At 42.6% G+C, this 14,817-nt stretch overlaps 1 long non-coding RNA gene across 4 annotated transcripts; it reads right to left on the reverse strand.

Moving 5' to 3' along the window:
* Positions 1-2,785: 2,785 nt before the first annotated feature.
* On the reverse strand, positions 2,786-14,806 carry LOC142599467 (uncharacterized). 4 transcript variants are annotated; one of them, XR_012833040.1, is made up of 5 exons: positions 14,386-14,806; positions 12,174-12,251; positions 11,337-11,434; positions 3,919-4,013; positions 2,786-3,727 (listed from the first exon to the last, which is right to left on the reverse strand). It is a non-coding gene; the product is annotated as an uncharacterized LOC142599467 (long non-coding RNA). The 4 variants fall into 4 exon arrangements; XR_012833039.1 differs by lacking the exon at positions 3,919-4,013; XR_012833042.1 differs by lacking the exon at positions 3,919-4,013 and having other exon boundaries at positions 11,337-11,494.
* Between the last annotated feature and the right edge of the window lie 11 nt (positions 14,807-14,817).

The following is a 14,817-nucleotide window of genomic DNA, read 5'->3' on the forward strand; positions in this document are numbered from 1 at the left end:
GACAAAAGGTCAGTTAAAGAAGAGAGGTGAATGAGGGAACTCTCACAAATGGTACAATGTGTAGGATTCATTTCTCTAACACTGGACATCTTACCATGCCTTGTGTAGGCAGGTTGCTTCACCCCACTCCGTTTGCAAGGTGGAGTCAACTGCTGTGGTGAGGTTCCCGTTTCTCTCCACTGACCACAGAGGGAACCCAGACATCCACCCGCTCTGCTTGCTCATCTTTTCTTCTGGCAAGTTATCCCTCCCACTTCAAGTTCTTTTGTTTACCCATGTCTGGAAAAGACAAAGCAGAAATTCAGGGAATCTTAATTGGATTTAAATGAAGAGGTAGCACAATAGTAGATGAACCTCACTGTTCATAAATGAGAAATAATTCACCCTGGGGGCACCTACATCAGCCAACAGGGTCTCCTACACCCCTCTTCATTGACTGTATAGCTTATGCCTAAACCATTTACTCTGGGAACCACGAAAAACATGGCTCACAGGTTGAAAGAAAGCAACAGGCTGCTTTCAGGACAAAGTACACCATGTACCCACAGCTCAGTTCAGATGCAATCATAGAGAACGGAGGTGATGAGTTTAGGCAGACTGATTCATGAAGCTACTGGCAGGGTACCTACTTTGCACCTATGGTACAGGTAGGTCATATCCTTTGTGCTGTAGAAACAACAGTTTCCACTCCCACCAGTTTCATGATGAGTTGCTTCCCACAGGGTGCTTCCCATGGTGGGCTGAGGTCCTAAGAGCCCACCCACGGGACAGTTTTTTTAGTTGTGTTTTCTGCAAAAAAGTGGACTCTAAAGAAGGCTAGAATACAATTCTGCTAATTCAGATAAACAATGTCAAAACTGGAGCCTGGACTGTTAGCCCTTGAGTACATCCTGGTGAAGAGTTACTTTTACTGCTACATTTGTTATCATATTATATTAATGCAATTAATATGCACAAGCAGTAGATGCTAATCTCCTCTCTTGGCAGAGGCTAATTTTTTTTTTGCTGCAATCAGACACCTAGTTTGTCAAGGTCACGAATCATCTCATTCCTTAGCAATGGCTGATGTCAGAATGTGACCAAACCAGCCTCCATTTACTGGTTAATAGTTAACAGTTTATTTCAAATGCCTGATAAATTCTGGGTCAGATCTCCTGAAAACATTTCAGGGCTCAGAGTTAATGTTTATTTTAGCAGGGTGAAAATATGAACCACTTATTTCTGTAGCCTCTTGTGATTCAATTTTATTTCCAGCATGAAACAAATGGGGCACAAGCAGCCACTTGCCTTGCCAGGGAGACCTAATAAAAGAGCTGAACAGAAAAATCTCCCAGAAATAGAAGACTAGAGGGGAGGAAGCTACAAAGACCAGAATAGTAAGTTACCACTGCTATCAGATAGGTTAAGATAGTTTAAGGCCAAACATCTCCCCTCATCTAAGTTTTGATCAAGTTATGCAGTTTTTGCAAAACCTTTTCAATTCTAGAATGTCTAACTACTATCTCTACATTTCTTTGCTTAAATCCAGTATCGATTATGCTAATTCCTAAAATCCACACTACTTAATTTCTTCTGTTCTTTCAACTAGTTAGATCATGTCAATGTAAGTTTTATGATCCTTCCAGCTGATAATCGAGAAGCAAGAGAGTACTTATGGCTTATTATTCAAAAACTTGAAAAATAAAGCCTTGGACAGTTGTTAGCCTTCATGTGGGTCTGATTTATACTAGAAGATGACTTAGTCCAGAATCTGAGAGACCTTTGCAGCCCCTTTCTATAGTCACCTCCTACCCTGACCGCACCTCAAAAGCTCAGTGGCCCACGGAAGAGTCCTTTTCATCTCCTGAAATGCCACAGCTTTGACATTAATGCTTTAAGAGAAGCTGACTCAAATTTCAGTTTATGTTTATATGTAACTGTAGTGGTTCAGGGGCTGCTTCATAAAACCATTCCTTTCACAGAGGTGAGGAGGATTCAGAGCGAGCGTACAGGAGCTCTTTCCTGGTAAATACTGGAAGTGTCTGAGAATTAGCAGCTGATGTCTGATTTTTTTCTGATTTCCATTAGACGAACCATTTTTAACTTTTGGCCTCTACAATGTTCTGCAATGTAAGCATGCACTGAGAAAAAAAAAAAAAAATTACTTCCTTTGGTTTTAAACCTTCTACCACAAGATTGCAATGGCTACCTTCACTATTGCTAGCTTCCCACCAGTTTTTCATCTTTTGTATTGGCAATTTGAGGACAGAGACAATGAGGTAAATGTTTTATCTGGAGAACAAACTCCACTTCCATTCCCTGGATTGCCTAAATTCTTCCATTTTAAAAAGGCCTTGAGTTTCAAGTCGTTACAGCCGTTGTGCCTTCATACAAAGGTTTGTTACAAATCTTTTCTCTTTTGTGATCACAAAATGTACTTATAATGAATATAAGTACATCATAAACTTGTGTGCCTTATCCATCAAAACACAGGCTTTGACCTGAGGCTCACTGAAATGGATGGATTTTTTCCTACTCGCTCTGAACAATGCAGCTAACAAGTGTTTGCTGTCATTTCTCCATTTGTACTCTACTGTTTCTCATTTCCTTTTGTTACTATCCATTTTTGGTATGTCCAGAAGTTAGTTAATTTATAACCCTAATCAAAAGCTCATAAAAGTATTTAAATTCAAGTCCGTCCTTCTTCACTGAAGAATTTTAGCATGGGCTTCATTGAGGTATGTTTTTAACTGTTACTAGTATTCCTAAAAGCTAAGAAAATACTTCAGCACTCAGCTGACCAGCAACAGGCTATGTGATCAGGTCCCTACGTGCCATCTCACTGAGAATTGAAATATTTTTCTACAGTCACTGATGTCTTCCAACCAGAGAGGATATTCCTATTTATTTCTCTTTTACCCTCTTCCATTGTCATTTTCCATGTACGTATTCTATAACGGAGCTTTTATTTTACACTTTGTATCCTCTCCTCTTTTGGACAAACATCCTTTTGTTTCACCTTTTAATTTCAATTACTTCTTCCTTTCAGTTTCATGTGCCTATAGTAAATTAATTTTCTTCTTTCTCTTTTTTTTCTGATTTAAGAATAGCAATCTTGCTATGTTATTTTATTGTAATCTCCTCTGAGCTTTAGAAAATGACAAGCTTCTTTATTTGAATTAAATAGGAACAAGCTCACTCCAATAATAATATCTTACATTAACATCTCCAATATGTTCTAAAAGTGCTCTTCACTCTGTTATTTTTACTCTTTAAACAGACCAGCTTTGACACAAGCAGGTGTTTAAAGTCAATTAGATTATATCATATTAAATCTGGAATGAGTTTTGCCCAGCACTTCTGTTTAAATTAGGGATTTAGATTAAATACCAACAAGCATTAATAATTTCTGCAACTTCCTCTATCTCACAGAAGCTGTTTTCTTGGTGTGTTAAAAGGACATGTGTAATTCACATCCTATGAAAACCAAAAATCTCATAACAGAGTGTAACTTCTTCCTTGAGCATTTTCTTTCTGTCCTTTATGGTTCTAAATTTTCTCTCTGATTTATGAGTTTCTCGCCCCAGGTGTGAAGGAAGGTTGCGATACACGATGCTCAAAGCTGCTGGAACCGATCAGTGATGTGTCAGGCCAAATACAGAACTGATTTGCTGCCATAAGCAATTTAAGCAATGTTTCAGTGAAGCCGGCATAAGGGTAAATCAGCACAGAACGTAGCGCTCCATTTCTGCAATATTCCAAAGAGGAAAACATCATGAAAATACTAATTATTACTGATAACTAAATACCCAAAGAAAAGCAATCTGCAATTATGTTTACCTCCCACTTGGCATTTCAAAGGGAAAAAAAGCAAGCAAGCAAATTTTCAAATAATATTTTCAGAGCTGAAGCCAGAACAGGAGGTACCAAAACAATTACTTTTGCAACTTGCTTTTATAAAGGGAATCACAAGCAACAGGTTTCATTTCTAGGTAACTTCCCAGGCTCCCAAGAAACACAGCAGCATCTACAGTCTGGAAAGATGTCAAAACAGTAGCATGCAATTCATAGCAACTCAGAAACAAAGTGCCAAAAAATATACTGCTTTAGCAAACATAATTTGCATCAATTTTTCACATAAAAGTACTACATAGAGGATAACTGTATTATAGCAGGAGACAAAAGTTCCCATTTCAGCTGTGAACAGTAGACACTATTTGTCAGAGGCAATTTTAAAGTATTTTTGCTCTTGAATTTAGAGCAGGATTATATCTACATAATTAGACGGGAGAATTATTTTTTTTTGAGGTGGCTGAAGGTCAAATCCCATCACGCTTATTTATACCTTGGCTATGAATAGTTCCATTGATCTCAATACGACTTCTGGAGGAGTACCCAAGGTGAATAATGATGAAAAACTTGGTTATGAAAAAAGAAAGGACAAAAGCAAAACAGAACAGTTTCATAAGATTCAACAACAGCAAATTTCTAAATACTTAAATTGAAAATGTGCTCCAAAGAACGACACAGAAATGAACTCCCAGAAACAGTGTGATATAAAGGGATGCACTGGGGAGTGCTGCACTTTATTTTAATCATAAATATGTAGTTAAAGACACAGAAAAATAGGCAATTTGGAATGCAGTATCTTTGTGTAAACTCTCTACAGAATATTACAGTATGACAATGCTTCAAATGTAATGATGTTACCCTTATGCTGTGTTTGAAACTATTTTAATAAACCTTAAGGTTGTTTTAGTAGACTTAGAGCATAGATATAATGTCTAATACAATGAAAGTCCAACTAACTAGCTATCAACTGAAATCTGAAACACTATGGTTTTTTTGTCTCTATACAAGTTAGAAAGCAGCTAGGAACCCTCTTTCATATTCTGGGAGGGAAAGATTTTCTGTTACAGAAATAACTGTTACTAACAAAACATCATAGAATCCTTTTTTCTAGTTCTAAACTAGGACTAGTAGAGGACTTAAAAATTTTATACAGTAAGTTTCTAATTTGTAGACTACAAACAAGCAAAAATTTCCAGTGTTACTGTCCAAAAACATACTGATATTAATTTGCATATTATAAATCGCACTTTGATCATCCTTTCTCCACCCCTAATCTCCAAGTCCCATCTTCACACATATAACTACATCATGACTGTCTTTACATTCCTCATCACATGACTATTTCCTTTCCAAAGAAGTTCTGTTCTCCACCAATAGCTGGTGCATCCCTCGCCCAAGGGCCAGACCTAGGGAGGTGAAGCAGGAGCCCATGATGGGTTCCCATGCTTTTAGGAGAAATCATTATGATAAACTGGTGATCGGTTTACACTTTGAAGGGCACAATGTTATCTTTCTGTAAGGGGATAAAAAAGAGGACAATTGTTCTTTACTGCCAAATTCAATCGAATTCTTTTGACCTTTAACAAGTGCCCAGAGGAGAAGTCCCACTTCTCTCTGCATGCTGCCGGTATGGGTAGGGAGGAGTTCAAGGAGGAAGGAAAAAAAGGATCACAATGGCTCATCCAGCCAAGAGGTGGAAAAAAAAAGTGTAGTAACGTGGCTGGAGGCAGGACAAAGTGTTAACTCCTGACTGGATGTGATTTTGCCCCGAGGCAAAGTTGTCTGTGACACTCTCTTCAATGGCCTTTTCTTCCTGACCAGGAACAATACCGACAAGCTTGGCACCAAGTGAATTTCTTCATAGGGAAGCATGGTGGCTATGGCTCAGCGCCTAGAGAAATGACTTAAAATTAGGGTATAAAATGCAGAAGATACTTGATATGTATGAGAGTCAATAATGACTGGGCAGGCTCGACTGAAAACACAGATCTTTTTCTTCTGTATATGTCACTTTTTTTAATGATTCTGATGCCAACAGTATTGAACTTGCAAATAAAAATAAAGTTTTCTCAACTGTCACAAACCTATGTCGTGAAAATAACTTCGCATTTAAAGGTCACAAGTTGCATTCACTTGGGCTTATGTGTCATTATTAGTCACTAAGTTCATGGCATCTGATTCTGGCAAACCTGCACTCAGCTTCCCATTCGTGGGCTACTGCAGTCCATAGGACTTCCCATAGATATATGGATCTGTTTATCATGAACAAGAATCTCGGTAAGTTTATAAGAACGAAAGCAAATTCTGTTTTATGACCAGATATCTTAGTCCATCTGGTTCATGATGCCAGAAGTTGTAAAAAAGTAATAAATCTTTTTATAGGCCATAGTTCTGTAAAGTCTTGTAGGCATATAGACCTCTGTACAGATCCACTCACAGTGCCCTATTAAACTCCAGGCGCGTGATAGAATAGTAAGATAGGCTTGGGTTGTCATGTGTTGATGGAGTCTGATTAGACCTTAAAATGCTGCAGTTGTTAGAAAAAAGAAATCTATACAAAACTCGCATTTTGTGCACTTACCAGAACTTCCTGCATTGTGATCACTTCGAATCACGGCTGCTTACTTTCTGATTGAGTCCCCAGTCCTGTATTTCCACGTCATTTGGTGAGCGTGTCCACGCTAAATAAAAATTTTTTTTCTTTCACATAGCAGAAAGTCTAGAAAAACTAGAGCACTGATTCCTTAATATGGTAAAACATATCAATCTATCTAGATAGGTACAAAATACTGGAGGATTCAGATGATTTTAGTGAATGAAAAGTACCAGTAAGGAGAGAGTCGAGCTGGCTGGTGGTGTGGACATGGCAGGGCTGCTCCCTCCGCAAGGTCCCAGCTGTCCACAAACTCAGATTCCTCACTGAAGAAAGCTGATTTGAGACCTTGACTCACAGTTGAGCAACTGAGTCTAAACTAACTTCTACAGAAGACCTGGGTGTGGAGTTCTTCCTGAGCCCCTATTTTCATTTGCACCTCTAGCATCTGTGCACCAGGGAAGAGTTTACTACATCTTGGTGGCTGTATCTACAGCTCAGGTTGCCTCATGGTTTCTATCTAAGAATTTCTTTCCAGTTTCTGTAAGAAAGGCAAATTCTAATAATCCAGGCCAGGCTTTTATGTGATAAGGACGTGTCAAGCTGATTGATTTGCCTCTCTCATTTTCAGTATGCTGTGATTCAGACACCCACCAGGCAGAAGTAATACCGTGGTATGTTTGTTCAATCGCAGTGAAAGAAAACAGCTCTACAACTGAGGTGCTCCAAGAGCTGCGAGGTTTGGAGAGGGGGCAGAGCAGGGACACCCACTGAGGGGAAGCAAAGTCCTGTGCACCTCGTTGGTGCGAGCAGCCAGCACTGCTGGGCTGAAACCCCAGGGAAGTGAAGCTCAGTGGCTCCAACTGTGGGCTGCCTCATCAGCCTCCTTTGTGCTGCCTCTGTGCTGATCACAAAACCAGCAGAAAACAACTCGCTGTCACTGCTCACTGTTTTTCATCAGCTCATCAAGTTCAATTGGCTTGAGGAAGGGTCAAACAGAAGCCAGTGCCAGCACAAGGAAAGGGGTGGGAAAAGGAGAGGGAAAAAGGAATGGAACCGCAATCCTAGAGAAAGCAGACTTAACTCTTGATTTGAAATGCAGGGCAATTTCCCTTGATTAGGGCACCTAGGTTGTGGAGTAACCTGTGTAAGGGTAAATATGTAGACAGAGCAGTGGCAACGTGATGAATAGCTCTTTCAGGCCCCTGTTTTCCCAGAGGTGGAAACACAGCCCCACCATTTGCCAGGGACTGATCCAGACTGCACTGGAAAAGGGTGAAGCCCCAGAGCACCTGCAATACATTGATGACATCATTGTATGGGGCAACACAGCAGAAGAAGTCTCTGATGAAGGGAAGAAAATAGTCCAAATCCTTCTGAAACCCAGTTTTGCCATAAAACAAAGTAAGGTCAAAGGACGTGCACAGGAGATCCAGTTTTTAGGAATAAAATGGCAAGACGGGTGTCATCAGATCCCAATGGATGTGATCAACAAAATAGCAGCTATGCCTCCACCAACTAGCAAAAAGAAAACACAAGCTGTGGGTTTCTGGAGAATGCATATTCCAAATGGCAGTCTGATAGTAAGCCCTCTCTATCAGGTGACCTGAAAGAAGAACAATTTCAAATTGGGCCCTGAGCAACAACAAGCCTTTGAACAAATTAAACAGGAGACGCTTCACACAGTAGCCTTTGGGCCAGTCTGGGTATGACAAGGTGTAAAAAATGTGCTCTACACCACAGCCGGGAAGAATGGCCCAACCTGGAATCTGGCAGAAAGCACCAGGGGAGCCTCGAGGTCGACCCCTGGGGTTTTGGAGTCGGGGATACAGAGGATCCGAGGCCCGCTACACTCCAACTGAAAAAGAGATAATGGCAGCATAGGGAGGGGTTCGAGCTGCTTCGGAGAAGATTGGTACCAAAGCACAGCTCCTTCTGGCACCCCGACTGCCAGTGCTGGGCTGGGTGTTCAAGGGGAGGGTGTCCTCCACACATCACGCAACCGATGCTGCGTGGAGTAAGTTGGTCGCACTGATCACACAGTGGGCTCAAATAGGAAACCTCAATCACCTAGGAATTCTGGAAGTGATCATGGACTGGCGAGAAGGCAAAGATTTCGGAATGTTGCCAGAGGAGGAGGTGACACATGCTGAGGAGGCCCCACCGTATAATGAACTACCAGAAAATGAGAAGCCATATGCCCTGTTCATTGATGGGCATTGTGGGAAAGCATCGGAGGTGGAAGGCTGCTGTATGGAGTCCTACAAGATGAGTTGCAGAAGCTGCTGAAGGAGAAGGTGAGTCGAGTCAGTTGGCAGAGGCGAAAGCCATCCAGTGGCTTTAGACATTGCTGAAAGAGAAAAGTGGCCAGTGCTCTACCTCTGTACTGACTCATGGGTGGTGGCCAATGCCCTGGGGGTGGTTACAGCGGTGGAAGCAGAACAACTGGCAGTGCAGAGGCAAACCCATTTGGGCTGCCAAATTATGGCAAGATATTGCTGCCCGGCTAGAGAAGCTGGTTGTGAAAGTAGGTCATGTAGATGCCCACGTACTCAAGAGTCGAGCCACTGAGGAACATCAAAACAACCAGGAGGTGGGTCAGGCTGCTCAGATTGAAGTGGCTCAGGTGGACTTGGACTGACAACATAAGAGTGAATTATTTATAGCTCGCTAGGCCCATGACACCTCAGGCCATCAAGGAAGAGATGGAACATATAGATGGGCTCGTGACTGAGGGGTGGACTTGACCATGGATGCTATCTCACAGGTTATCCACGAATGTGAAACGTGCTGCAATCAAGCAAGCCAAGCAGTTAAAGCCTCTCTGATATGGAGGACAATGGCTGAAATATAAATATGGGGAGGCCTGGCAGACTGACTACATCACACCCTCACCAACCCGCTGAGGCAAGCAGTGTGTACTTAGAATGGTGGAAGCAACCACTGGATGGCTGGAAACATATCCCGTGCCCCATGCCACTGCCGGGAACACTATTCTGGGCCTTGAAAAACAAGTCCTGTGGTGACATGGCACCCCAGAAAGAATTGAGTCAGACAACAGGACTCATTTTCGGAACAACCTCATAGACACCTGGGCCAAAGAACATGGTATTGAGTGGGTCTATCACATCCCCTATCATGCACCAGCCTCTGGGAAAATTGAACAAATGGACTGGTAAAGACTACACTAAGAGCAATGGGTGGTGGGATCCTCAAACATTGGGATGCACATTTAGCAAAGGCCACTTTGTTAGTCAATTGAGCTGGCCCTGCCCAATCAAAACTTTTACATACTGTAGAAGGGGATAAAGTCCCCGTAGTGCATATAAAGAATACGTTGGGGAAGACAGTCTGGATTACTCCTGCGTCAGGCAAAGGCAAACTCATCCATGGGACTGCTTTCGCTCGAGGACCTGGGTGCACTTGGTGGGTGATGTGGGAGGATGGAGAAATCTGATGTGTACCTCAAGGGGATTTGATTTTGGGTGAGAATAGCCAATGATTTGAATCGTACGATGTTAATTGCTATGTAATACTGTGTATTACATATATAATCGTGTGTCAACACTACTATGGTTGCTATATGCTGTATCAATAGTATTACAGTAAAAAATCACCCAGATTAATAAAGAATGAATTTTGATGAAACAGGGCAAATTGCAGCAATGATAGAACCAGACAAATGCAGTGGTGACGCAACCAGAACTGGCTTCAGCATGCAACAATCTCTCCTGCCCTGAAGGACTACTATGATGGAGCCCAAAGTCATGGACTGAAAGAACTCAGTGGACATATTTTGGACATCTATGAACATTTTACAGACATTTCACAGGGGTGGTCTGCTGACTAAGAGAATGATATCTGTGTGTTTAGCTCAAAAGACAGGAAAAGTGGTGGTGATGAATTACAATGTATTGGAAAGTGTGGGACCTGGGCTTGATGTAGATGATATAGAATAAGGAGTGGATACTGTTGTGATTTTGGCAGGGATAATTTTCTTCCTAGCAGTGGGTATAGTGCTGTGGTTTGGATTTATGATGATAATAATGTTGATAACACGCTGATGTTTTAGTTGTTGCCAAGCGCTCAAGGACTTTTCAGCTTCTCATACTGCCCTGCCAACGAGAAGGCTGGGGGGCGAGGGGAGGGGGGGGGCAAGAAGCTGAGAGGGGACACAGCCAGGACAGCTGACCTGTCATGTTCAGTATATAGTTGAGGGAGCTGGCCAGGAGGTGGTGCAGCTCAGGAACTAGCTGAGCATTGGTTCTGGGTGGTGAGCAATTGTGCTGTGTATCACTTGTTTTCTGTATTATTATTATTATTATTATTATTATTATTATTATTATTATTACCCTCTTCCTTTTCTGTCTTATTAAACTGTCTTTGTCTCCACCCACGAGTTTTACCTTTTTCTTTTCGATTCTTTCCCCCATCCCACTGGGCGGGGGAAATGAGCAAATGGGTGTGTGGTTGGTTTAGCTGCCTGCTGGGTTAAACCACCACAGCAGCCTAAAAGAGAGCGCCTTGACAGAGAGCTGTAGTTAGGGCTGTCTGGAAGATGATGAGTGTAAATGCTTGTGTTTAATGAGCATGCATGCTCATTTGCTCACTTAGAAGAAAGAAGTCATAAAGGAAGGCAATAAGCAGAAACAAACCCAGAAATTGCCATGCTTCACAAACAGCTACCTGTTCGCAGCTTTTGCAGTGACCTCATGCCTTGAGAAGAGGTACAACAAATAAACCACTGGAGTGCCAGCACGTTTTTGAGGACAAGGAATAAGCCTCCCTTATTGCCCTTCCTTTTCATTCGTAAGGCCTTGTCTAGGATTCACTAGATAACTGAGGTACATGCCTCTGCTTTAAAGATTCATCTGTGTTTAAAAAGCAGCAGGTTTCTTTCAGCAGCTTGTACCTCCTTTATCATTATCAACGGTCCCATTCAGTCCCTGTGGTACCTCCAGAAAGCACTCATCTGGTCACAGAGGTTCAACGTCCCAGAAGACAGAGACACTGCCAGAGGAGGAAAAAGAGGGACAGCTTGAGTGGCTGAACACCAAGGCCACAGCAAACCTGTGACACGTGGGGGGCAGCAGTTAGCAGCTGGCATGACATAAGCCCTCAACCACTTGCTCAATTTGTCTCCAAAAGAAGATGAGCTCAGCAAAAATCAACCCTGTTCTGTGACAAATGTTTCACCCCATGTGAACTTACAAAATACTGTTAGCCTGGAGACCAAATGGGGCCCATAGGCAGGACAACGTATATAAATACCTACGAAAGGCTGGCAAGGAAGCAAATAAACAGACTTTAATTTTCTCCTGCAAAATTAGGCAGCTTTCATACTGTGGGAGACTAGAAAGGTTGAGTTACCCTGACGCCAGTACAGTCATTATTGGCTCAGGTTTTTGGCTGGCATACAAGGCTGACATTCCTGTTCTTGAGGGGGTTTTTACTCAAGCACAGAAATCGGTAGGAAACTTTAATGCGTTGTCCGTCTCTGTAAGCTAGCCCAAGTGTCTGAATTCCAGAACATCTGAAGACCAACCATGGTGACCATGTCGCCACACTGTCAGGAAGGTTAATGAACAGCCTCGCTGTAATTAAATGGTGTCCTCAGATGCTCTAAAATGAAAAACAAATGAACCTCAGAAAATGTGTGCATCCTGCGTACATGCACTATCCAGACAGTAAAGTATTCCATATTCATTCCTATCAAGCAACTTCCAACATCCTTCATGCCCATACTTACTGCGGTGGACACGTCCCGATATAGCTGACTTTGTGATTTTTGGGAAATGATCTTGCAACAGGCCTATGCATCTGAGGGCTGGAGAACAAATTACAGGCTCTTAATGTTTTCCCAAATATTTTCACATATGCTCTGTTATTATCTATATTGCATTACAGACTATCATGAGCCATTTGACTTTAACAATAGGCGACTTAAATTGTACGCCGTAGATTGGAGCGCATTCATACAAAGAGACGTGAGCAGTAATAACCAGACACGCTGCGCTGTGCCTAGCGAACATGCTCTCCTGAGGTCAGGGGAAGGCTCAGACTGCTGAGGGCTCCACAGCCTTGAGTATTTAAAGGCTTACCCCTGGAGCCCTTCTACATACCTGGAATTTGTCCACTATTTTCCTACATTCTCCCAAGGATCTGAAACCACACACAGTACTCTTCCATCTTACTGCATCCAGTTCTTACTGGCAGGTTACTACGAAACAGAGATGATCCTTTAAGTGGAGGTGCATAGTAGTGGGACAATGTACATCTCTGGCTGAACCAGAGTCGTTAGCTTTGGTGTCAGGTCCAAATGAGTATTGGGCCTGATGGATTTGTCATCTCATTTAGCTAGGCTATAGTTAATATACAAAAGTAACACATTGCCATCAGTGACAGTTGGCTGGTGATACTTTCAGGAGAGTCCCCTGTCTGACCGCTGCTAGTGGGAAATACACACACTCAAAAATGTGGGGATGTGGGGATCTGTTTCAAGCGACTGCGGAAAACATCTGTGAAGGGAGCGGTGTTTTTTTATAGCGCATGTTATTTATCAACAAAACCTAAAATCCCAGTTGCATTTTCACCCTGTTATTGAAACTGTTTTCTATCCTAACTTCTCCGCGTCAGTGTTGAGAAACTATTGATACCTGTTTTGAACACCAGGAAGAGCTACCTTTCAGTAGTACATGAAAATAACTCAAGTACAGCAGAATCTTGGTCAAATACAGAAATAATTGTTTTAAGTGCTATGATTTGGTAGCAGAAGCACTGCTGTAAATCAATAATCATACTTGAGCCTTTATGTATTTCTTCATTATGTTGACAGTAAATCAATGCATAAGGTGAGAGTACATACGCTCAGGATCCCTTTACCGATTCAGATCTTCATGGTCTAAACTCTTTGATACAAGATTCTTCTTTTCTTTTTCTGAAATGGTGCCTGCCACTTCAAAAGGGCATAACTTAGATTGCACATAGGAATTTGGAAATAGTATCCACGCAAAGAGAACTTCTGTTCTTTTTATGCTTGCATACAAGGCACCCAGAAGAAACCTACTTGCTTTGCACTCAGAGAAGCACTTTGATTCAATGAATTTTTTTCCCAACTCTGGGACTGAGATGGGAATCCAGGCAGGAAATGGGAATCCGAGGCTGTGCACACCACAGCAAACAACTCCCATACAATAATGAAACAACCCCCCTTCACACAGTATTCCACACAGCCCTGAATCACATCTCATGTAATTAATTTGGAGTCTCTTGTAAGATTTTTTTTTTCCTCAAATAATTTGACATCCTCTCTCTTTGGGTATCTCTAGTACTTTAATATCTGGTGGGTATCTGATTCTGAGCTGAAATTATGTATCACCAGGTACAGCTGCAATATCACAAATCTAGGCAGTAAAAATAAAAAAATCTAGGCAGAATAAACAAAATTAGCTGGGCATGGCTTAATACTGCTACAGACCTATTCCTTTTTAGCAGGTAAGCAAAAAGCAAAGCATCTCATAAAAGCAAAACCTAGACTGGCTAAAGAAATTCTAACAGTTTCAACACGAGACACGCAAGTGTGAGGCTGCGTGTTCATTTATTTTGAAAAGTGCTGCTATCTGAACACTTTCGTGTGAGGAGGGAGACATTAATTAATAACCGGTAAGTTCTCTTAAAAATACTCTGACAATTGTTTCCCCTCCGGTTGGTCTACACATTATCCCTTTCCTTGCCCAAAATTTGCAACATGCTTATATCCTATTAAAATATTTTTCTGGATTTGTTTGACACGAAGAGGATTGATGCAAAAATGATAGGTGAGATGTCTGGGTAATTTAAATGATTGCAATTCTGTCACCTGAACTGGAATTAAGCTGAATTACAGCAGCTGGGCAACCGACTGTGAAAGCCGGCAGACCTGCCACTTGGAAAATAATCTCCGATTCCTACAGAAAACCTACCTCTAACGTGTTTGTCAGGCAACTGGCATAGCTCCGCAGGAGATCCTTATTTCGGAGCAACTTTCTGCCTCTCCATTTACACCCCGGGAGGGGAGCGGGAGAGGCGGATTTTGCGCTTGGGCTCCGGGATTGGTGCGGGGCTGGTTACTGTGGTATCTCCGGCTGGAAAGGCTTTGGTAGCCTGGGGCGGCTCAGCGTCCCCCGAAGGCTCAGCGCGGCCGAGCTCCGGCCCGACGCCCCCGCGAGAGGCGGCTTCTCGGCAGCCCGCCAGCAGCCACCCTGCCGCGGGGAGGTACCGGGGCGGCCGGGACACATCACCCAGCTCCTCCGGGGCACGGCTGGAACGGAGGCCCGGGGGTGGCGGTGGGGGGATAGTCTACGAAGCTCCGGCCGCCTCCCCGCCCGCGTCCCCTCCCCTTGGCGCCGGCGGAG

The sequence above is a fragment of the Balearica regulorum genome, chromosome 1 (genome assembly GCF_011004875.1).
Source record: "Balearica regulorum gibbericeps isolate bBalReg1 chromosome 1, bBalReg1.pri, whole genome shotgun sequence".
NCBI lineage: Eukaryota > Metazoa > Chordata > Aves > Gruiformes > Gruidae > Balearica > Balearica regulorum.